The following is a 24792-nucleotide window of genomic DNA, read 5'->3' on the forward strand; positions in this document are numbered from 1 at the left end:
GCCTGTTGTGCAGGTCTGGTTTTATGTTCCAGTTAAAAAGTTTGACGTTGGACAAAGATTCTTCTGTGATATTTGTGTGAGTGCATGGAGAAGACGTGCATAACAAGAGAACTAAGATTGCGAGCCAACCCCTATTGTGAATTTAATCTCTTCATCAGCGAGAGGACCTGTTGCGTTTCCTGATAACCAACTGACAGAGCGTTAGGAGTGATTGCTTTATTTGAAATAGATCGGGTACAATCTTTTTCCTACTTTTTCTGGGTTTCCCTGAACTGAATTTGATCTATTTTTTTTCCATTACACACGAACTGAACTTTATTACAAAGGAACTGAATTTTATTACAAATGAACTGAACTTTATACACACAAACTGAAATTTATTTCTCACAAACTGAACTTTATTACATTTATTGCATGAACTGAAAAGTATCATACACCTCAAAGTGAATTTAAACTGAGTTGTGGTATCAAATTATTCATATTGATTAATATTTTATTGTTCTGTGTTGTAATGTGATTGTGTTTGCTTTGCCTTGAGTACAACAAAGTTGTTCTTTCACCTGTGAAGAAAAAAGGGTTAATACAGAAAAAAATAATTGATTTAATCCTAATTATTTTTAACTAACTAAACTAATCATCCAGCCTGGGTGGATTTGCTAAATTAAAATACTGCTAATTTAGAAAAAAAAGAAGAAAAAAAAGGGAAAGAGTGTTTTACTTATCTTGTGTCTTATTTATTGATCCAAACAATTGGTTTGTGTTTGCCATGTTATAGTAAAGTATTATTTTTATATTCAACCTCTGGTCTCCTGTATAAGTTTTATATCTTCCTCCCCACTCCTTTCGAGTCTAGAAATATTATTTGCATTGGAGGACGCAAGTGCTACAGTAGTCAAATCGTGTTTTTTTCCCCCAGCTGAGACTACTGGCCAAAAGTTAAAAACTTTTTAACCCATGCTTTAAACCCATCGAGAGAGTAATACATGCATTTATATTTTCTCGTCTAGACTACAGCAATTCAGTCTATATAGGTATTGGTCATTCCTATATGAACCGCTTGCAAACAGTCCAAAATGCAGCTGCTACTGGCACTTCTTACTGGTACACATAAATATGAGCACATTACCGCCGTCTTTCTATCTCTGCGTTGCTATTCTATTTTAGAATAGAGTTTAAGATTTTACTCTTTGTTTAGCCTATAAGGTCTGAAATGCCACTGGCTGGCACCTTCTTATTTATCTGAACTTGTGACTGTTAACATATCTGCTTGATGTTTAAGGTCATCAAATCAGAAACTGCTGAAGGTTCCCAGATCATGGATAAAAAGAAAGGGAGACCAGGCTTTTGCCATAGTCGGCGCTAGTTTGTGGAATAGCCTACCTTTATCTATTAGGATAATCTCTACAGAATCTCTGTTTAAAGTAAAACTTAAAACCCACCTTTTAGAGAAGGCTTATAATATGTGAGTCATCCTGAGCTTGTTTTTCCTCTGTATGTACTCTGTATGTATGTCTTTGCATGACGTTTTATTGTTTTGATTGGTGTTTTTTATTTTGGTTTTACAATTTTTGTACAGCACATGGTCAGCGACTGTTGTTTTATTATGCTATATAAATAAGCTGAACTAACTCAACTATTTTAAAGTTACAGTTGATGAAACTCTTTGGATAAAGTCAACATGTAAAATCATTCACATGCCATTTTACTTCTGTAATATGTTGAATTTATAAGTGAAAATGCATGATAATAAAAAAGGCCTCAGTGAGTGGAAAAGGAAGGTTGTTTTATAGGATGTTTTGATGAAAGACAATTTTTTTTATTTGCAATAGCATGCACTGATAAAACATTTTACAATCAGGAACCGTTATTAAGAGTTGCTGAAAGGCCTTGGTCAAACTATGTGATGAAGGTATTACAACTTCCCATCATTTTAATTCCATCATTCTGTCTATCGTCTCTTTGTCAAGTGTTTTGTCAAAGTCATGTAAGGTGAAACCAACTAAGCCTGCATGAGTTTCATTAGTGTGACCTGACTTGGCCTTATTAGCTCACAGAATCCATGTGTGACATCTAATCAGGTGCTGCTGTGTCACATTTATAGTGCTTTATTTATTGGCTTTTAGTACTGATAAATACTACCGTTCAAAAGTTTGAGGTCCGTAAGATTTTATTTTATGTATTTATTTATTTTTTAAAGAAAGGTGCATTAAATTGATCAAAAGTGATGTTAAAGACATTTCTACATTGTACTAATATTTCACAGTATTACAATTTTTAACTGTATTTTTAATCAAATAAATGCAAATGCCTCTGTGAGTATAAAACACTTTTATTAAAAGCGTAAAAAATTTGTTGTTTTGTTTGGTTAAAAACTCAGATTTACATGCAAGATTTTGCTTATATTGTCTGATGATTTATCTTGTTTCTCCTGGTGAGAACAAATCTCTCAGTCATAAAGACAATAAGAGGAAAAAAGCCTTTCCTGTGATGAGTTTGAGATTGTCAGATGTGCCAGTTGCCTCATGAGATGATTTATTCTGCTTTGAAACAAATATCTGGTATATTTAATTTAAGAAGGTAAAAATAGGCCATAGAGTATAAAATAATAACAGTTAAAATAAGATTTAAAAAAAAAAGTGAATATGCATAATTCATAATCTGCGTGTAATCACTGAGCATTTTTCATATTGCGTATCATTTTTTAAGTGTAGTATTAAAATAGTTTTTATGCAGTATATGTAGCCGGTGTTCAAGCATATGTTAAATGTTTTTGATTGTCTGAGGTGAAAAGCGCTTTAGGTTTTCTTGATTTTAAGTGCTGTAAACATAGTGGAATACTGCCTGAAGCTGTGAACCTGTCACTAACCCATAAACCTTAATGAACACCCTGCTGTGAACCACTTGTTGCTCCTTTTAGCCATGAATAATGAGACTACAAACGATAGCTGGATGTTTTTTTAAAGAATTTTTCATTCAGTACTAATGACAGAGTTCTTCGGTCTCTCGAAGAGTTGCTTTCTCTAAACTATATTATTTCTTCAGTAGTCCTGTTTGTTCTAAAGACGTGAACAGATGTTTTCTTTTTTTTGTGTACAAATCACTTGACACATCAACTTGTACAATTGGTTATTATAGTTAACTAAAACTAAAACCATAACAATACATTTTCATTACTTTAAATAAAATAAACGTTAAAGGAGTAGTTCACTTTCAGAATGAAAATTCTGTCATCATTTACTCACCCCCCACTTGTTCCAAACCTGTATGAGTTTTTTTCTTCTGTTGAACACAAATGAAGATATTTTGAAAAATGTTGGGATCCGAACAGTTGATGAGCACCATTGACTTCCATAGTAGGAAAAACAAACAAGTGGGGGGTGAGTAAATGATAACAGAATTTTCATTCTAAAAGTGAACTACTCCTTTAACTGAAATGAAATTGTATATATAAAAAACACATACATTTATTTCATTACAGCTAGTTGCCAATAAAGGTAACATTTCTCAATTTTATTTAGTTTAACTTAATTCACTAAATTAACTAAAACTGAAATAAAAATTTATGAAATTTTCGAAAAACAAGCTTAATAAAATTGACACATGCAACAAATTTACAAACATGTCAACAAAAATTTAAATAAAAAACAAAATTAAAAGGACTTTAAAATCTTATTAAAAACTATAACATTATCTCAGTTATAATAAACACTGGTGTGTGCAATGATTTGTGAGTAAAATGCGTGTTTGTCTGTTTAATTTTGGCTGGGTGGAAGTCTTGTTTACATCACTGAGAAAGTGTGTGGAAGTTAGTTTAGTTTAAATAAGTTTAAGGTTATTTGATTTGATTTCAGTTCAAGTTTATTATTTTGAATAACTGAAATGTCTTTTATGGTTTTAGTTTTAATTAACTGTAATAACCATGTAACTGAGATATTAAAGAGATCTCATTTGTATATTTATATTGTGTACCCGCTATTCTAATTCGCAGTTTCTCAGATTTTGTTGTAGCAGCATATAGAAATCGGTAAAAATCTTACAGATGAGTTATGTCCATTCTGTCATGCTAAACAGGCAGTATTGTGACTCATAACAGTATGCATTAATAAACGAACATTAATACCAGGAAGCATGTTGACATGCTACATTAGCCTATTGTTTGACTGTGAACGCCAGCTGGCATGCAGAAACCCGTCTCAGATATGGGTCAGTGCTTTTGCATCTGAGTGGCCGGGATATGCTGGCTCATCTATAAATAAATATACACCCTCAACGCTGTATAAATAAACAGTGAAATGATACGAGGTGTGGGGGCTGGTCTGGTTTGAGGGAATGTTTGCTCCTAAAACTTGAGTTAATCTACACTTGACCTGAGAAATGTAAATACAGGCAGGAAATGTGACGATAAAGCATTGCTATCTGTTTTGCTGTGTAGTTTTAAGCTAGGTTTAGTTTATTAACTATATAATGATAGCTCTCATTGCTGTTTTATCGACACTGTTTTAGCAACGATTTGTATCGTTAAAAGTGCTATACAAATAAACTTGAATTAAATTGAATTTTATCGGTAACGTGACTTTTATTTTAGTCAGTTTGGACACTTGTTTTTGAAAAATTATTTTTATTCTTTGGTGTATTTAAGCTGTACTGTAATATATAAGCAAACTGAAATGTAATGTTAATTGCATATTATTTAAATGAAAATGTGTTTCAATTTATATTAAATGCAATCAGGTGAACTTAAGTACATCTTTCATATGTAATTTCATAATTACTTATATTGTCTTTGAAATATGATTAAAGTGTACTGCTAAATGTGGCATTTATTTAATGTAATTTCTATTGAAACTTTTATGTCATGTATTTAAATTTGTATTTACAATTTTGTACTGAAGTTGCAATTTTGTATAATTAATATTGAATAACTTTAAATGTCATATCGTTAAAATCAATATAGTTATAGTAATCATCATATTATTATAGTTAAAATTATAATCAATACTTAAGTATGTTCTTCAACACATCAAAATAAGTGTACTTTTTAAAGCATGGCAAGATTAATAAAATAGTGATTTAAACTACTTTAAAGCAAAACATTAATTTTTTTAATTAATGGCCTTTAATTTTATTAATATTATATTATCTGCAAGTACAGTTATGCTTGTACAAACAAAATATGCTTGTGCATTTCAAGTGCACATTCAATACAATTTGGCGCACTTATTTTTCTAATCATGTTCCCCTGGTTAATGTAATCATTTAATTAATTTAATTACATTTTCAAAAATTAAATTGTTTCAAAAATTTAACTTAATTTTTTATAATTAAAAGTTGCTTTTTAAATTACATTTTATTTATTTTTAAAATAATTTATAATAACATTGACAAATTATCTATGATGTTTTGGTGGACAAATTTTTGGTAGAATTTCTTTTCTGAAATGACTCACGGCATTTGTTTATATAGTCATTTCCTGATCCTGCCTAATTTTTTTGAAGGAAAGTAAAACAGATATACACACAATGAAGACTGCATATTGATGATCTTTTAGATACTATACCATAAAGTTTAAATTGAAGGCTTCTGAAATGTTCAATTACCCAAATAGTCTAGTTAGCGTGGTGCATGTGTCGTCCCAACAGGCCAGCGTTTAGCCTGAGTGGTCTGAGGTTCATAGGTAAGGTCTCTCAGTGGAGGCATTAGACAGGATTTAGGTGTGCTGCCTCAGACCGGGAGCGCTGAGTCAGTCATCCGCTGCCTGAACGGCTTCGGGAGGAAGTGCGTCTAGGAGGGGACAGGATGTAAGATCATTAGCTAATGCATCTTTGGTGAGCTGACCGTTCCTGGCAGAGTAACAGTCACAGGCGTCGGCGCCACAGACAGACCTGCTGAAGGCTGCGGGCAGAGCTGATATTGCCCTCCCCCATTACTTTAGGCATGTTGGCGCGGTCCAGTAACCAGCAGTTAAAGTTATCAATACTTAAGTATGTTCTTCAACACATCAAAATAAGTGTACTTTTTAAAGCATGGCAAGATTAATAAAATAGTGATTTAAACTACTTTAAAGCAAAACATTAATTTTTTTAATTAATGGCCTTTAATTTTATTAATATTATATTATCTGCAAGTACAGTTATGCTTGTACAAACAAAATATGCTTGTGCATTTCAAGTGCACATTCAATACAATTTGGCGCACTTATTTTTCTAATCATGTTCCCCTGGTTAATGTAATCATTTAATTAATTTAATTACATTTTCAAAAATTAAATTGTTTCAAAAATTTAACTTAATTTTTTATAATTAAAAGTTGCTTTTTAAATTACATTTTATTTATTTTTAAAATAATTTATAATAACATTGACAAATTATCTATGATGTTTTGGTGGACAAATTTTTGGTAGAATTTCTTTTCTGAAATGACTCACGGCATTTGTTTATATAGTCATTTCCTGATCCTGCCTAATTTTTTTGAAGGAAAGTAAAACAGATATACACACAATGAAGACTGCATATTGATGATCTTTTAGATACTATACCTGAAATGGCTTCTATAGGCTATAGGCTTCTGAAATGTTCAATTACCCAAATAGTCTAGTTAGCGTGGTGCATGTGTCGTCCCAACAGGCCAGCGTTTAGCCTGAGTGGTCTGAGGTTCATAGGTAAGGTCTCTCAGTGGAGGCATTAGACAGGATTTAGGTGTGCTGCCTCAGACCGGGAGCGCTGAGTCAGTCATCCGCTGCCTGAACGGCTTCGGGAGGAAGTGCGTCTAGGAGGGGACAGGATGTAAGATCATTAGCTAATGCATCTTTGGTGAGCTGACCGTTCCTGGCAGAGTAACAGTCACAGGCGTCGGCGCCACAGACAGACCTGCTGAAGGCTGCGGGCAGAGCTGATATTGCCCTCCCCCATTACTTTAGGCATGTTGGCGCGGTCCAGTAACCAGTAGTTAAAGTTGTATGGACCGTACTAACTGGACGGATGGAGGGGTAAGGTTTATGGTTGCATATTCAATTATTTCTTTGCTTGTTTGGCCTTCGAAAGGTTTTATTTCTGCATTTTATGGATTAAATTATGCATTGTAGGTTAGTAGGCCCAAAACATACTTGCCTGAAGAATGTGAATTCTAATGGTGCATTCAAGTCTAAAATGACAGACCACAAAACAATGGACTTTCACCTTGCGAATAACATATCTTGCATTGATGGAGGGATCCATATATTTATATGATCATCTAGTTTCCTGAATATCATAAAGACTCTTCTGGGCCAGAGACTCTTCTGAAACCACCTAGCAACCACCCACAACATTGTTAGTGTTATTTTAGTATTATTTATATACTGTTAACTTATAGCTTTAATTTTTATATTTTCAATTTTATCATTTTAATTTTAGTCTAAGTTTTAATCATTTTAATTTGTCATTATTTTTTGTTGTTTCAGTTTTAGTAATTTTAGTACTTAAACTTCAACTTTTTTTTTCAATTAGTCACAAAGGCAACATTTCTAATTCTCATTTGTATTATGCATTATAGGCTTGTAGGCCCAAAACGTACTCTACAGAAAAATTTGAATTTTAATGGTGCATTCAAGTCATGTCAGAAACATGGTATTTGATTTGAATGTGCATTAACTACACGATGTTGTTATGAGTTGGAAGTTCCGAACCTTCATTTAAGCCCATTGCAGGAATATGTGGCACGTAGTGTCTATGTTGACGGTAAATTTGTTGAAAGTATTTTTTTTTCATTTACAATAAAACTAGCTAAGTTGCATGTACAAAATATGACACAAAATATTGTACAATTATGATGGAATATATAACATAAATTTATAGCACCTTTGTAAACAATAAAAACATAAAAAAGCAAAAACACACCCGATGCACATTTTTTAATCGATCATTTTATACAAGTAGAGTTCAAATTTTTGCTGATTAATTAAACTGCTGATTAGCCAAAGTGACTTGAGCGCACCTGACATCGTAATTACGATTTCCCATATTGTAAATACAGGGGAGGACTTAAACACACCATACTCAAACTTGATTTCATGTTGTTGCATTCTGAAATAGATCGGTGCAACATGTAACTGGGCGAACGAGACGTGCGGATCCATCTGCAGGCTTTTATTAGACAGAGACGTGGTCATAACAGGCATGGGTCAAACAATGGCAAACGGGTATATTGAGGGCAAGACACAAATGGACACAGTCCAGTAAATGGGAGTGGTCGATCTCCGGCAAACGTAATCCGAGGGCGAGGCAAACGGGGAATCCACAAGACGAGCTAGAGTCCAGGCAAGGTGCAAACACAGTCCGAAACAGCAAGGCAAAGGGTAATTCCAAAAAAGGCTATAAACTTCAGGGCAGGCAGAGATCAGACAAAACGAGATAACAGGCAAGGATAAAGACACGGGTGAACAGACTAAGAACAAGGCTATACTAGATTAAGAAACTTGGAATGGCTCCGTAAAGTAGCTATCGCTATAAGAGATATGCACTAAACAATACTCGCCGTTGAATGGTGGTGTGAGACTGATTTATATAGTGTGTGTTATTGGTAGCAGCTGTGTGTGATTGGTTTCAGGTGAGCTTGTGATTAGTGCAATGGAGCATGGGAAATGTAGTCCAGGGTGATGTGTAACAGTCTGTGTGAGTAGTGTGAGAGTCCATGTGGAGAGCGGGTGACCTCTAGTGATGAGTGAACGGAAGTTTATAGACCGGATTCGTGACACAACACAAGTATGCAATATTGTTAGCTTTCAACAAGTTTATTGATAGCTCCCTGAATAATAGCATTTGTAATAATGATAGAATGATAAAAATCCACCAACTCCTTATTTTTTAATCCCTATTAAACCAAATCAGTCTCATTAGACATGCTGTTTTGATTTTCTTAGCCGTGTGATGTCACATTGCTCAGGCCCCGCCTACAGCCGCTGACTGACACCGCCGTATTAGCAGAGTGAGCCGCACACAATCCGCCATGTTTATCTTCACGCTAGAGCATTTAAAAGCAGCATTCAAGTTAGAAATTACTTCTTATTAAAGCTATATCAGTTATTTGGTCAAGAGCAGTGAGGGATTTCCTGTTTTTATTTATATTGGGTCATATTAACAGCATAGACAGCAGTATATGTACTGCATCTATCTAATATATACTATCTAATATAAACATGCAATTTCTTTCCCAGCTGTTTACCTTCACAGATATAACTGACTGTTTTTGTAACGTGTTTTTAACATAACCGTGTGTGTATTTGACAGTTTAAACGCAATAAGACATGAAAGAGAACTTAGTATACATATACATGATAAGCAAAACCAAACATATGTTTTTTGGCAGAGTATTTGAGGTACGAGCTGTGAAGGCACAGCCCTACTCTGGAAAGGGGGTGGGGAACAGCAGCTCATTTGCATTTAAAGATACATTTTTACGAAAACTGCGTGTTTCTGCTTATTATAGTTGCATTGTCAATGGTCTCTGTCACTTGTGTTGCTGGACAAAAAACTTAATTGTCCTCTGTTTGAAAGGCTTTACCTCATACTGAATTTATAGAGAGAACGATCTGTTCTAGTCATCATTCCCACAATTCCTTAATGGCTTGGTAGTTGACATTTTTGTCTAATATCTCTACTCTCAGTGATTGAGAGTGATTTGTAGGTTGATTTTGAGTCAAATCTGGATTAGTCCAGCAGGGCTTCAGACCACAAAACAATAGACCTTGCGAACAACAAAACTTAAATTGATGGAGGGATCCATATATCTTATATGGTCATATAGTTTCCAGTATATCATAGAGACTTGGGCCGGATGCTTTTCTGAATCCACCTAGCAAACGTTACTCAAGGTCTGTACTCTAAAATTCTATTTATTTAAACAGGAGATAAAAATAAATAACAGACGTTTCGGCTTGTCCTATACTTGCATGACTTGAAAATAGATTGCAGTTGTCAGTTGACAGAAAAAAAAAACAATCATTTATTTTCCCTAAAAAGATTTTTGATTAATTTTATTTGATTTTATTAGATTTTAAAAATCAAAAAGATTGATTGATTGATTGATTTTTTAAATAGTGGTTTAACAGCTAAATTCCTGGTGAAAAACTAGGTAACTATGCATATTTTGCACACAAAAAAACCCAACTCAAAATATAATGTCATTCGCAGTGCTTCATAGCATTGTACTTCTTTTCCTCATTAAAGCCCTTAAGTACACATTCTCTGTACCTTTGTCTTTTTGTACAATTTCAAGTTTTTTGCTAATGTTGTGATTCACGTTGTAGTTGGTTGGTTTGGTTAACTCTTAAGCAAAGACATTCTTTTAAGAATCCTATGGGGAAAAATAAATGGGAAAATAATTCTGGAATCAAGAAAGCGGAAAAACATGGCCAGAAACTGTTGCATTCAATTGCTACCTGTTGGTGTTTCTTAGATGGCCACCCAAATTCTGTTTGTTACTACTCTACAAAAAAGTAACTAGATGGAAATAATCCCTTACAGAAAGTAGCTTTTTATGCTATAAGATACATATAAAGTTATTGAAGCTACTTCATAGTTTCTATAAATAATAAATGTTAAAAATAGTATTAAACAATGTGTTTTGTTAAAAATACACAGCTTTTCAAAAACAGATACCAATATAAACTAGATTAGGCAATAGGAAGATGTCAGCATTGTAGCATTTGTAGTGTTTTGTTACATAATTGAAAAAATAGTGGTGCTATTACCTCATGATGAAAGGAGAAATGTAATCAAACAGCTTTAATATTTGTAGCGACACTGCTTGTTTTTTTTGTTGACAGACTGACGTGTTTAAGGCAAATCCAGGGACTTCGTTAATGTGGTATGCTTTTAAATAGATTCAAAGTCCTGCTCTGTGTACAGTAGTTCTGGTGGTGGGGGACATCAAGAAAATTACTGACCTAGTTTTTCTTAAAACTTCAACCTTTTGATTGTATCCCAACCATCTCAGTATGGAGCACTCTGGTGTGAAGATATCCTGCTGACCATCACATAAAGCACTCACATCAGAGGAGAATAATAAATGAGATATCTAACACTTCCTGTCAGCTCCTCTGGTAGTGTGAAACTCCTCTTGATCCTATTTAGTTTCACCTGCTACCAACACCTACTGTGATGCTCTCATAGCAATCTGAGACTAATTGATGTTTTCTCCTGCATGGAGCCAGAACTCTCCACTTCACGCATACACTATGAGATGTAGGTTAGACTACTGAGCGAGCTACTGATTCAAGATAAGGGTAAAACGGGTTATAGTATATTTATATAAGGGTTAAAGTATATTTTCTCTTTTTTCATCCAAATCATTTAAAACATCAAAACATTACTTATTGCATTTGTAACTGCAGGTTAAATGCATTCATGTCCTGCATTAAACAGTCTGTGTAAAATGCCACCTCAGATGCCGATTCTGTGCCATCTCTGTATTGCAAAAACAAATTTTGTTGATAACAATTTCATTTAATTGGTAGCCTTATAATGTATTATTTTTTTTATTTATTGATTAAATTTAAGAATTTGACATAAAAGATGATGCATACAATTAATTAGGTTAGGTTATAAAAAATGCCTTATAAAGGTAAGAATGAATTTAAACGTACTGGAAATGTTAATTTCTATTAATGATGCAAACAAACCAGCGCACAGAATATGAAGAATATCAAAAACTTTGGGAGTCAGCTGTCCGCGGCAGTCCTAAACCTGCCAAGGTACCAGCACAATAACACAATAAAAAATATTGTCTAATTGTCTAATTATCGTTATCAACAAAATTCCAGAGAATATCGAGATATAATTTGTTTTCATTATCGCACACCCCCAGTTCATATATAATTTGCCTGGTTTATATAACACTTTATTCCTAAAATGTGGTGATTATTTGTTCTCAGGCAGGTGACAGTATTTTCTGATTTATGGAGTGATAAAAAGAAAGATGCAAAATCCCCTCTGTAAAAACTCTAATATATCCACAAAATGAAACAAATTTTGAACCTGGCTTTATCCAATGTTCACATATCTGTTTTGGAAATGTATGGATTAGTGCATATCAAATTAGATAATGCATAACTTGCATATTTAAACAACATTTAGGAAAACTTGTAATACAGAACAGTTATTTTTAAGTTTTGTGATTAATCAACTGATGAAAGTATGGTGATATCTATTTTGTTAATGTTTACCCTATTCACATGTGGTGTCTTGTCTTTTGTATGGCATTAAATACAATAAAATACATCTATGAATTTCAATATTAGAGGATTCCTTCCACTGTTATATTGATCATCCTATTTTGAGAGTTGTCTTTAATATCCCATGCCAGTGTAAAATAGTTAAATGTGTAATAACCTGTCACTATCATGGACTTTTAGTTTCTTTTCTTTTCTCATGTTTCCCTTAACCTAGTTTTCCCTTGTGACTGTTTAGTTCATTCTGTTCACCTGTGTCTAGTTAATTCTTTGTTTGTCTGTGTATTTAAGTTCCTGTCTGTTCAGTTAGTGTTTGTCGGATCTCGTCTATGTTTTCACGTGTACTAAGACTTCCTCTTATGGATTTACCTTCTCTGTGGAATATTAAAGATAACTTTACCTTCATCATCTTCGTGAGTGTTTTGAGTGCACTGGAGTGTGACAAGAAGATCCGACCAAACAAAAAGTTAAGTGGCGTGTGTCCCCATGTTTTGTTTTTGAAAGTTTTCTTTTCCTGTTATGACCCACCGTCCTGAATTCCTCCTCCTCTTGCTGGAGCAGGGGGAGTGTACTCTCGAGGACCATACAAGACTCTTCCTGGAAGTAGCTCATTACACCAGCTACCCGGACGATTGCATTCTACAACACGAGCCTCAACACCGCTTGCAGAGCACTGTCGTCCGAAGATGGTCCTCGGGAGAATTTCGCCGCCTTTGTGGAGTGGGTACTGGTGAGAAACGGATCCCAGTTCACTGTCTGCCACGCTGATGAGGAACTCACCAGCCCCACTCCAGAACCAGAGCCCAGCCAAATACCACCCCGTTGCGTGGAGCAACAGCCAGAGTTAGCTGCAGACGGAAAGCTAGAGCCCACCGCGACCGACGAGCCATCACCTAATGGAGCGACAGAGCTGAGGATCGCCCCAGAGCCAGAGCCTCATGGAATGCCTGACCAGGTGCGTGAGCCGGCAACAATGCCCGCCACAGAGGATTGTACAGTGGAGAGCGAGGGCATGGAGGAAAGCCCCGCCCACTGTACCGTCACTGAGGGTAAACTGAGGCAGGACTCCTCAGAGGATACCTCCTCTCCTGTCTTCTGAACTCTCTGCCTGTCCTGATATGGCCATGGAGGCCGTTTATGAACTGTTTGTCTGCCCTGAACTGTCAGAACTGTCTATCTACCCTGAACAGTCTGTCTGCCCCATCACAACCATGGAGGTCATGCCTGAACTGTTTGTCTACCCTGAACTGACTATCTGCCCTGAACAGTCTGTCTGTCCTGTCTCGACCATGGAGGTCGTTCCCTTATCTCTGGTGCTCCCAGTGCTGGGAGTGGCCATCTGGTGTGTGTGGGCAGCACACACTATCCCTGAACCCCCGGACTGCTCAAAACTCCCTCCCAGCCTCCCTCTCTCACCACCTCTTCATCAGTCCTCACCACCGCCTCCGCTGTCATGTTGGCTGCGGTCTGGGTCCCGCCTGGCTCCTCCAGCTCTAAGTCCCTCCTGTCTCCATCTTGGCTCCACCCTCCATCTGATAAGCCCTGGCTCATCCTGTCTCCTGCCTGGCTCCTCCCTCCATCTGATCAGCTCTGGCTTCTCCTGTCTCCATACTGGCTCCTCCCTCCGTCTGATCCGTTCTGGCTCCTCCTGTCTCCATACTAGCTCCTCCCTCCGTCTGATCCACCCTGGCTCCTCCTGTATCCATCCTGGCTCCTCCCTCCGTCTGATCCACCCTGGCTCCTCCTGTCTCCATCCTGGCTCCTCCCTCCATCTGATCCACCATGGTTCCTCCTGATTCCTCCGTGGCTCCTCCCTCCGTCATCACCACCCTGGTCATCTGCCTGCCTTCCTGCCAACCCTTCGCCATCCCCTGTTACCATCCCAACTCCACCCCTTTGTCCTCCTCCTAAGTCCCCTCCATCCCTCCTTTGTTTTTGTTATGGCGCAAAGTCGCGCCTGGCCGGAGGGGGGAGTACTGTCACTATCATGGACTGCTGTGTGTGTGCACTTTGGATGGGATAAATGCAGAGCACTAATTCCGAGTATGGGTCACCATACTTGGCCACATGTCACGTCACTGTCACACGTGAAAACATAGACGAGATCCGACAAACACTAACTGAACATACAGGAACTTAAATACACAGACAAAAAAAGAATTAGCTAGACACTGGTGAACAGAATGAACTAATCAGACACAAGGGAAAACTAGGTCAAGGGAAATAGGAGGAAAGAAAACAAACTAAAAGTCAGTGATCGTACTCCCCCCTCCGGCCAGGCACATACTCGGCATTAGTGCTCTGCATTTATCCTATCCAAAGTGCACACACACACCCGGAGCAGTGGGCAGCCTTTTTTTGCTGCGGCACCCGGGGAGCAGTTGGGGGTTCGGTGCCTTGCTCAAGGGCACCTCAGTCGGGGTATTGAAGGTGGGAGAGAGTGCTGTACATTCACTCCCCCCACCAATTCCTGCCAGTATGAGACTCGAACCCGCAACTTTTGGGTTACGAAATCCGACTCTCTTCCACCCCGATGTGCTAAGACTTCGTCTTGTGGATTTACCTTCTGTGTGGAATATTAAAGATAATTTTACCTTCATCATCTTTGTGTGTTTTGAGTGCACCAAAGTGTGACATAACCACAGCATTCTGTATGAATGATTTGCAGTATCATTTAGCTGTTTCGAAAGCAAGGTTCTTAATTAAATGGTCTCTAAGAAATACACATGATCTGAGTCAGGTCAACCTGAAACCAGCCTACTTATTCAGAACTTACAGTATAACCAATAGTCAACTAGACTTTCAGCCAACCCACCAATTAAATGCGCTTTTAAAAATAAAGGTTCCAAAAGGGGGTTTTGCAGTGATGCAATAAAGAAGAGATGCCCAAACATATTAATGCGAAGGGCATAAAAATCCAATTTGATTGAGGGCCGATGACCCGTGTAGACCAGCTCTGTATTGTCATTTTCAGCCTGACTTTTACTCCGCAACAACACAACCTTGTATCTGCAAAGACATTCAGCATGTTTTCTGCAAACAACGTCTGACGTTTTACATGGCGTGAGAAAGTGACATAGGCAAAAAAGTTATGCAAAATTTGATGTGAGCAGTCAGAATGAAATGGATTTCCAGAAATTTGATTTGAATATGGCTTGAAACTAATTTGTAAAAAAATCGAATTTCATGTGATTTTTTGCCAATCAGACTTGTTAAATATGATCGGATTCCATTTGGATATGCACAAAAAATCGGATTTGAACTGACAAGCTAAAAGATCTTCATGGAACCAATAAAGAACCTTTATTTTTATTTATGAGTGAAGTTGATTTTGAAATTATGTAGTGTTACACATCACTAATGGGCTGCAATGGCCGTTTTGAGAATAAAGTATTTGTTGGAATTTTAAAGTTCATACTTTGATATATATTTTGATATTATCGGTGACAGTATTTGCCACTGCTTTTCAGAGACTGCTGCACTGTTTCAATCAGCTACCACTTTGCTTATATGTGTTATTGTGGTTTCATCGATTTCATATTTTGTTGTGTGTTTAATCAGAATCAGAAACAGAAAGAGCTTTATTGCCAAGTGTGTTTACACACACAAAATGAATTCGTCTTGGTGTCAGGAGTTTCCAGTACAGAAAGTACAGACATAGTGCAGACATACAGTACATAAGGTAATAAAACACTAATAATAAAGAGAATAGACAATCAATTAAAAATAATAATAATAATAACAATATAGTAATAAAATATAGAGAAAAATATCAGTAGACAGAAATGTGATTTGTGCATATGTGCTATTTACAGATGAAAAGTTTTGATAAGTTAAGTTTGATATGTTATTTACAGATGTACAGTCCCAAGATGTATTATGTATTGTTTAGGTTGAGTATGGCCTGGGGGGAAAAGTTGTTCTTGTGTCTGGCTGTTTTGGTGCACAGTGTTCTGTAGCGCCGGCTAGAGGGCAACAGTTCAAAGAGGAAGTGTGCTGGGTGTGAGGGGTCCAGAGTGATTTTACCAGCCCTTTTCCGCACTCTAGATGTGTAAAGTTCTTGGAGGTTAGGTAGGAGGGCACCAATAATCCTCCCAGCAGCTCTGAATGTTCATTGTAGTCTCCTGATGTCTGATTTGGTAGCTGAACCAAACCAAACAGTCATAGATGAACACTGTGTAGACCAGCTCTGTATTGTCATTTTCAGCCTGACTTTTACTCCGCAACAACACAACCTTGTATCTGCAAAGACATTCAGCATGTTTTCTGCAAACAACGTCTGATGTTTTACATGGCGTGAGAAAGTGACATAGGCAAAAAAGTTATGCAAAATTTGATCTGAGCAGTCAGAATGAAATGGATTTCCAGAAATTTGATTTGAATATGGCTTGAAACTAATTTGTAAAAAAATCGAATTTCATGTGATTTTTTGCCAATCAGACTTGTTAAATATGATCGGATTCCATTTGGATATGCACAAAAAAATCGGATTTGAACTGACAAGCTAAAAGATCTTCATGGAACCAATAAAGAACCTTTATTTTTATTTATGAGTGAAGTTGATTTTGAAATTATGTAGTGTTACACATCACTAATGGGCTGCAATGGCCGTTTTGAGAATAAAGTATTTGTTGGAATTTTAAAGTTCATACTTTGATATATATTTTGATATTATCGGTGACAGTATTTGCCACTGCTTTTCAGAGACTGCTGCACTGTTTCAATCAGCTACCACTTTGCTTATATGTGTTATTGTGGTTTCATCGATTTCATATTTTGTTGTGTGTTTAATCAGAATCAGAAACAGAAAGAGCTTTATTGCCAAGTGTGTTTACACACACAAAATGAATTCGTCTTGGTGTCAGGAGTTTCCAGTACAGAAAGTACAGACATAGTGCAGACATACAGTACATAAGGTAATAAAACACTAATAATAAAGAGAATAGACAATCAATTAAAAATAATAATAATAATAACAATATAGTAATAAAATATAGAGAAAAATATCAGTAGACAGAAATGTGATTTGTGCATATGTGCTATTTACAGATGAAAAGTTTTGATAAGTTAAGTTTGATATGTTATTTACAGATGTACAGTCCCAAGATGTATTATGTATTGTTTAGGTTGAGTATGGCCTGGGGGGAAAAGTTGTTCTTGTGTCTGGCTGTTTTGGTGCACAGTGTTCTGTAGCGCCGGCTAGAGGGCAACAGTTCAAAGAGGAAGTGTGCTGGGTGTGAGGGGTCCAGAGTGATTTTACCAGCCCTTTTCCGCACTCTAGATGTGTAAAGTTCTTGGAGGTTAGGTAGGAGGGCACCAATAATCCTCCCAGCAGCTCTGAATGTTCATTGTAGTCTCCTGATGTCTGATTTGGTAGCTGAACCAAACCAAACAGTCATAGATGAACACAGGACAGACTCAATGATGGCCAAGCAGAACTGTGTGAGCAGCTCCTGTGGCAGGTTGAACTTCCTTATCTGGTGAAAGAAATACAGCCTCTGCTGGGCCTTTTTTTTACAATAGAGTCGATGTGAGTGTCCCACGTCAGGTCCTGAGAGATGGTGGTGCCCAGGAACTTGAATGACTCTACTGCAGCCACAGTGCTGTTCATGATGGTGAGTGGGGGAGAGCAGGGGGTTTTCTCCTGGAGTCCACACTATCATCTCCGCTGTTTTGAGCGTGTTGAGCTCCAGGTTGATAAGACTGCATCAGACAGTCAGCTGCTCAGCCTCTTCTCTGTAAGCAGACTCCTCACCGTCCTGGATGAGGCCGATGACTGTAATATCGTCTGCAAACTTCAGGAGCTTGACAGGGGGGTTTTTAGAAGTGCAGTCATTTGTGTGCAGGGAGAAGAGCAGTGGGGAGAGAACGCAACCCTGAGGGGCACCAGTGCTGATTGCGAGGGGTCCTGGATGTGAGTTTCCCCAGCCTCACTAGCTGCTGCCTGTCTGTCAGGAAGCTGGTAATCCACTGACAGATGGAGGTGGGTACGGAGAGCTGGGTCAGTTTGGCTGAGAGAAGATCAGGCATGATGGTATTGAAGGCTGAACTGAAGTCCATAAATAAGATCATTGCATAAATTCCCAGGTCTGTCGAGGTGTTGCAGGATTTAATGCAGTCCCATGTTGACTGCATCATCCACATACCTGTTTGCTCTGTAGGCAAACTGAAGAGGATCCAGCAAGGGTCCAGTGACGTCCTTCAGGTAGGCCAGGACCAGTCTTTCAAATGACTTCATGACCACAGACGTGAGAGCGACAGGTCTGTAATCATTAAGTCCCGTGCTTTGGTTTTTTTTTGGGGACCAGAATGATAGTGGAGCGTTTGAAGCAGCAGGGAACATCACACAGCTCCAGTGATCTATTGAAGATCTGTATGAAGGCCAGTTGGTCAGTGCAGACTTTTAGACAAATTTGTAGACACTGTCTAGGCCTGAAGTTTTCTTAGTCTTCTGCACAGACCTTAAGCACAGGTTGAATGGTGGGTGAGGGAGGGAGGGGGTTGCAGGAGGGGTAGGTGAATGTGTGAAGTGCAGATCAGAAAGGGTGGGGGAGGGGGGGGTGAGACTGGGCTTTTCAAACCGGCAGTAAAACACATTCAGATCGTGTTTAAGATGCTAGTCATTGGGACATCTAATTGGGCAGTTTTTGGTCAATGTGGACAAGACCTGAAATGTTGTTTACACCAGCTTTCCAGAACCATGAAGTTCAAATATTTGGATTCTTTAAGGTTTAACTAACCAACACCCAGCTAATTTGATTCATTTATATTTAACATGTCATTGGAACGAGCATGAGCTACATGTTACAATGCTTTCCACTGTCTGCTGTTGCTGTTGTAAAATAGAGCAGTTGCTCCTCTGAGGATTTGCTTTTACAGTGGCGTACAGATGAGCTGTTGAAGTAATGATGAAAAGTTTCATTGGAAGTTTTGCATAACTGTGACAAGGGCTAATTTTAGCTGTAAAAAAGGTGAAGACAGAAAAAAAAACTTGAAATGTCTGATGGTGTCGGTGAGCACAGCACCTCGCAAGTGAGTTAGTGTGACGTCTTAAAAAATGTGGTGAATGTAATCTGTATCTATATTAAAAATTTTAATTCTGTCATCATTTACACACCCTTAAGTTGTTCCAAACCTGTATGAATTCCTTTCAAATGTTGAACACAAAATAAGATATTTTGAAGAATGCTGGTAACCAAACAGTTGATGGTAGCCATTAACTTCTGTAGCAAAAAAATATAGTGGAAGTCAATGGCTACCGTCAACTGTTTGGTTACCAACAGTCTTTAAAATATCTTCTTTTGTGTTCAGCAGAACAAAGAAACTCATACAGTGATGACAGAATTTTCATTTTTGGGTGAACTATGCCTTTAAAGCATAGAGGGTGGAAAATGTTGTTTAACATTAAATTGGCCGCTTTTTTAGTGAATTCGTAATTTAATCATTGTGAATCATCGTTGGCTTATGAATAGGTGAATTCAGCAAATTATCATCATGAAAACATAATTTAAATAAAAGAGATATTTTTGAGGTCTCTAACCATTGTTTGAATGTCACCACATCCAGCCCATGTGTATTGCAGCACATTTATACTGGCTTGCATGTTCTCTTTGACAGCATGAGCGATCCTGAGCTCTTGAGAGTAAGACTACAAAAGCATATGCTTCACAGAAAGGTAAACATACTTCACCTGTCACCCCTCAACTGCCCTTCTTCCCATTTTCATTGATAGTGACATTTCCCAGGAAAGTTCCTTGCTGTCACACTTTTAAACAATGCAGCAGAGATGTGTGGTAGAGTGAGTGAACAGCATGGTAGTTACATAAGCACCAGACCGCCCAGTGGGACCTTCTCAACTCCTGCTCAACAGCCTCACTTGTCCATTTTTTAAATTAATTTTAATATTTGTAATTGTCTTTACTGTTATATTTGAATGATTAAATGCATCCTTGTTAAATTATTTATTTCTTTTATAAAAATTAAATAAATAATAAAACAAAAATCTTACTGACTTCAGGCCTTGTAAACAGTAGTGTAAGAATGTAAAAATTGTTTTATTTTATTAAAGATTAAATGAGACAAATATGCTCGACCGCAAGGCAGTTCAAGATATATTATTGTGTACAGCATCTGAAATGTGACTATTTTTGGCATGCTGCAGTATCACTGAACTTTAAGTTTTCTCTTTATAGTATTTAGAATGGTGTGCAATGTTCACCAACAATGAAAATTTGTTGGATGCTGTTTGTTGTACAATTACAATATAACACGACTAATGCTTTCAAGCTTAAAAAAGGAAAAACTGAAAATCTTCTACTGCTTTCAACCACTGCAACTTGAGAATCAAATCAGTTCAATTTGTGAACAAATCGTGGTGACCAGTTTTGTGGATTGAATCAATAATTTAACAAGAACTAAAAATTATTTGTTCACTCATCACTACTGAACATCTTTCTTGAACAATCATGAATGCTCAAGAGAGAGCAAAGGCGGGTGTCAAAATTTTCATTGAATAATGACAGTTTCGCTCTGTTTGAAGCTTGACAGCGCCAGTCCTCATGCACTTTGATTATATCCAGAATGTTCAAAAATCCTTTTGTCTTTCACAGAAGAAAGACTGGCAAACGGGTTTGAAACAACATGAGTAAATGATGTGTGAATAATGCCATTTTTGGGTAAACTATTTTTTAAAGATCTCTGCACCAATCAGAGTACATCTAACCATGTAAAGAGTATTTGGCTACAGATGTCATTAAAGTGTGATGTTTATGATCTAATGTGTTGCTTGTGTTCATATGTCATACCTGATGTATGGTTTTCATTTTCTCTCTATCTTTTGCTCTGTCTCCACTGTAGTTATGTAACTTCCACTGCACCGTCTGATCTCGATCACACTTTCTCTCCAGAGTTTCATCGCTTTCTCTTCTATTTCTTAGTTGCTCCATCTGTCTCTGTTTTTCTCCATTTCTCTATATCTGGGTAATTGGATCCATATTAAACAAGCTCACTGTGATTTATCACAATGGCTTCACTCTGTCAAAAGCAAATGACTTGTGGTGTATCTGAAAACATAAAATTAAGAAATTAAACTTACTGCCATTTTTTAGAAATAAGCAAAACTGAATTTGTTCTGAATTTATAGGCAGCATCTAACTGATAAAGTCCCATTGCAAAAAAAAAAAAATGCAGTGGCATATTAGATGCAATAGCTTTGATATACCATATAACATGGTACTGATTAATCATCACAATCATGTACTGTAGTATTTACTTCAAAACATAGTATTGGGATGGGGCAGTATCTATAGACTGGCCTACAGATACAGTGAGACAGCTCGTGGATGATTTTGGCAGTTGTATAGAAGGCTCTTGTGTTTGATAGTTGGCCAGGACGTGCTGAGGTAAGCTGGGCAGGCCGCATTGCTCGGTGTTTCACACCGTTTTGCAAATCTGCGCTGACAACTTGAGCAGAAACAGCTAATTTAGGAGCCTCTACGCTTTTAGAAGCAGAGCTGACTGGGAGAGAGATAAAGGGAGGGAAAAATGGGAGGAGAAAGGTAGCGTAATCATTGACGTAAGAAAGAGGTTTACAAAAGGATTACCCAGTGATGCTCCTGGGCAGTATTGTAAGATATTTTGTGTGTTTTTTTTTTCAAGCATTATGATTTCCTTTTGCTATTGCTGAAAATGATTTTGAAAATGAACCAAGATCAAATTTATCCATCCATCCATCCATTCTCCAAACTGCTTGTCCCATGTAGGGTTGTGGAAGTTATTTCAGCGCAATTCATTTGTTGTTAACCGATATAGGCTTTCCAAGTTAGAATACACTGCTGATATCAAGAAAGCAGGGTGGCCACTGGCCAATGCTAATATCATTTTTTAGTAAGAAAGAGGTTTACAAAAGGATTACCCAGTGATGCTCCTGGGCAGTATTGTAAGATATTTTGTGTGTTTTTTTTTCAAGCATTATGATTTCCTTTTGCTATTGCTGTGGATTTTGAAAATGAACCAAGATCAAATTTATCCATCCATCCATCCATTCTCCAAACTGCTTGTCCCATGTAGGGTTGTGGAAGTTATTTCAGCGCAATTCATTTGTTGTTAACCGATATAGGCTTTCCAAGTTAGAATACACTGCTGATATCAAGAAAGCAGGGTGGCCACTGGCCAATGCTAATATCATTTTTTTTTTAAGATTTCTGAAAACATGAATGGAAAAAGAGTAAGTTGTTATAATTTGGTGATAGTACAAAATATTATCATTATATTGACATGAAACCAGTGAATCATTGTCTTCAACTTCATTGTGATAAATTCAAAAACACAATCTGCATTTCTACCTGTTCAACGCATTAATTTTTCCCTTTTTCTTTTAGGCATCACTCGTCCTCCCACTACGTCCGCTGCTACCTGCCCCATTGACCAAACTCAAGCGTGGAATCCTACCATGTCTCAACAACCCATTTCTTGGACCTGAAGGCAAAGCGGAGATCAGATTCTTAACATCCCAAATCCAATTCTTATTCCCCATTCAGCTTCTACAAATGGACAGGAACAATCCAGCCTGCATTAAATGAAAGGAAGTAGTAATGTCCATAGCTGGCCATTTAGACAGAAACTGTTATGATACTGAGAAAGTTTGTATAATCAGTTCATTTTTGTCTTTCAATGCTTTAATCCCTCAGAGACTCTGAATATGGACCTTTGAGAGTCCTGACTGGTGTCCAGCAGCTTTTGTTTTCTTTTTCTTTTCTGGTTTGGATGCTTATGTGATACTTCAATGGCTTAAACGCAAGGCTGTTGGGTATTTCAGAAGTGGGTTATTTAATTTTTTTTTCAGTTGCCAAACGCCAATTCCACAGAACTTGGAAAAGGAAAAAACCTCACCAACCCAAATCTCAGCCTTGATTTAAGGTCACTTGGCATCTAGACACAACCTCTGCATTACTTCCACCATTCCTCAAAGACTTTGAAAATGAACGTTTGAGAGATCTGACTGGTATTAGATGCTTTTTGAGACCCAGAAAGCATTCAATCTTCTGGATTAGTTGTGTTTATGATACCTTGAGGTCCAAGATTGTTAGGAATTGCAGAAGTCAAATATAAATATACTCATCATTTTAGATGCCACTTTTAGTGAACTTAAGAAAGGAAAAAACTTCTGCCAACTAGGGCTTGTTGTCACTTTGTAAGGCCACTACAGGGCTTGTAATGCCACTTGGCACCCAGAAACAAGCCCTGCTTGACTTCGAACCTCAAAGACTTTGAATATGAACCTTTGAGAGATCTGACTGGCATTGGATGCTCTTTAAGGTTTTTTTTTTTTGGAGGCCCAGCAAACCTTCAATCTTCTGGATTAGTTGTGTTTAAGATACCTTGAGTCATAAACCCAAGATTGTTAGGAATTTCGGAAATCAAATATATATACTCATCATTTTAGATGACACTGCCACTTCCAGAGAACTTAAGGAAGGAGAAAACTTCCGCCGACTAGGGCTTGTTGGTGCGTCTTGGTCCTGAACCCAAATCCCAACCCCTTTCCCCCCTTTTTTGGCCATTTGGCACTTATTTCTTACCTCCATCTCATCCCGACCTCCACCATTCGCCCCTCACTGGCCACGGCAGTCCTCCCTCCCCGTCCCCGCCCCCACCCTCCCCCTCCTCATCACCTTACCCCTTCCCAACACCACACTTCCCCCCCCTCCAACCAAGTCACCATGGCCACCGGTACTACCACCACCGCCCGTGAACATCTCCTGGTGGTGCGGAGGCGCAGCCCACACATGCGTTACACGCTGAGCCCGGAAAACCTCCGCAGCCTTTCAGCACAGGGTGGCTCTGGGAATGGGCGGAACTCTAGAGGAGGAGCTCCTGAACCGATGGGCCTGCAGCGGGCCAACAGTGACACCGACCTGGTGACATCGGATAGCCGTTCCTCCTTAACTGCCTCTACATACCAGTTTACGCTTGGGCGAGGGCAAAACCTGGTCATCTCTTGGGATATCAAGGAGGAGGTGGATGCCACTGACTGGATTGGGCTGTACCACATTGGTAAGATGTTTTGGGGTGTGGGCAATCTCTCTGTTTAAAGTAATTCCTTATTATGGAAGGTAGACTTATATTTACTTACTGTGACTTACTTTTGCATTAATTTTCATCACTGTATCATAGGCTCTTTTTGCAGGTGTTTTTATAATGCTACAATGCATGATTTCTGTGGCACTAACAGAATTACAGAAAATAATAAACACTCCCCCATCCCATCGTTTTGAAAGAACGGGTAGTTCTGGTCAAAACCTACAGCTTTGGTTGATCTAATGTTGTTAATTAAGGATGCTTAAGCAAGCAAATTTCAATTCTGTTTGGAGGTAAAGGTTTGTTGTCTCAAAATAGTATTTTTTTTTGACAACTTGTACAACTTGCATTTGTGTGAACTAGATGTCATGCACACTGCACAGGCCAAAATTACTATGATATACATTCGTTTATATTGTGAAAATAACAGAAATGTTGTTTACATCACACTTTACTTCCATAATTGGATGTATTTCTGAATGAAACTAAGCACCAAAGCAGTACATTGG

At 37.6% G+C, this 24792-nt stretch overlaps 1 long non-coding RNA gene across 1 annotated transcript in view; it reads left to right on the forward strand.

Moving 5' to 3' along the window:
* LOC107566885 (uncharacterized) overlaps positions 1-23827 on the forward strand; it is a 35504-nt gene extending 11677 nt beyond the window's left edge. Inside the window, exon 2 of the long non-coding RNA XR_001606568.1 lies at positions 22585-23827. This is a non-coding gene — a long non-coding RNA (uncharacterized lncRNA). The remainder of the gene's footprint in view (positions 1-22584) is intronic.
* Positions 23828-24792: the final 965 nt, after the last annotated feature.

The sequence above is a fragment of the Sinocyclocheilus grahami genome, unplaced genomic scaffold, assembly GCF_001515645.1.
Source record: "Sinocyclocheilus grahami isolate Dianchi unplaced genomic scaffold, SAMN03320097.WGS_v1.1 scaffold1109.1, whole genome shotgun sequence".
Taxonomy (NCBI): Eukaryota; Metazoa; Chordata; class Actinopteri; order Cypriniformes; family Cyprinidae; genus Sinocyclocheilus; species Sinocyclocheilus grahami.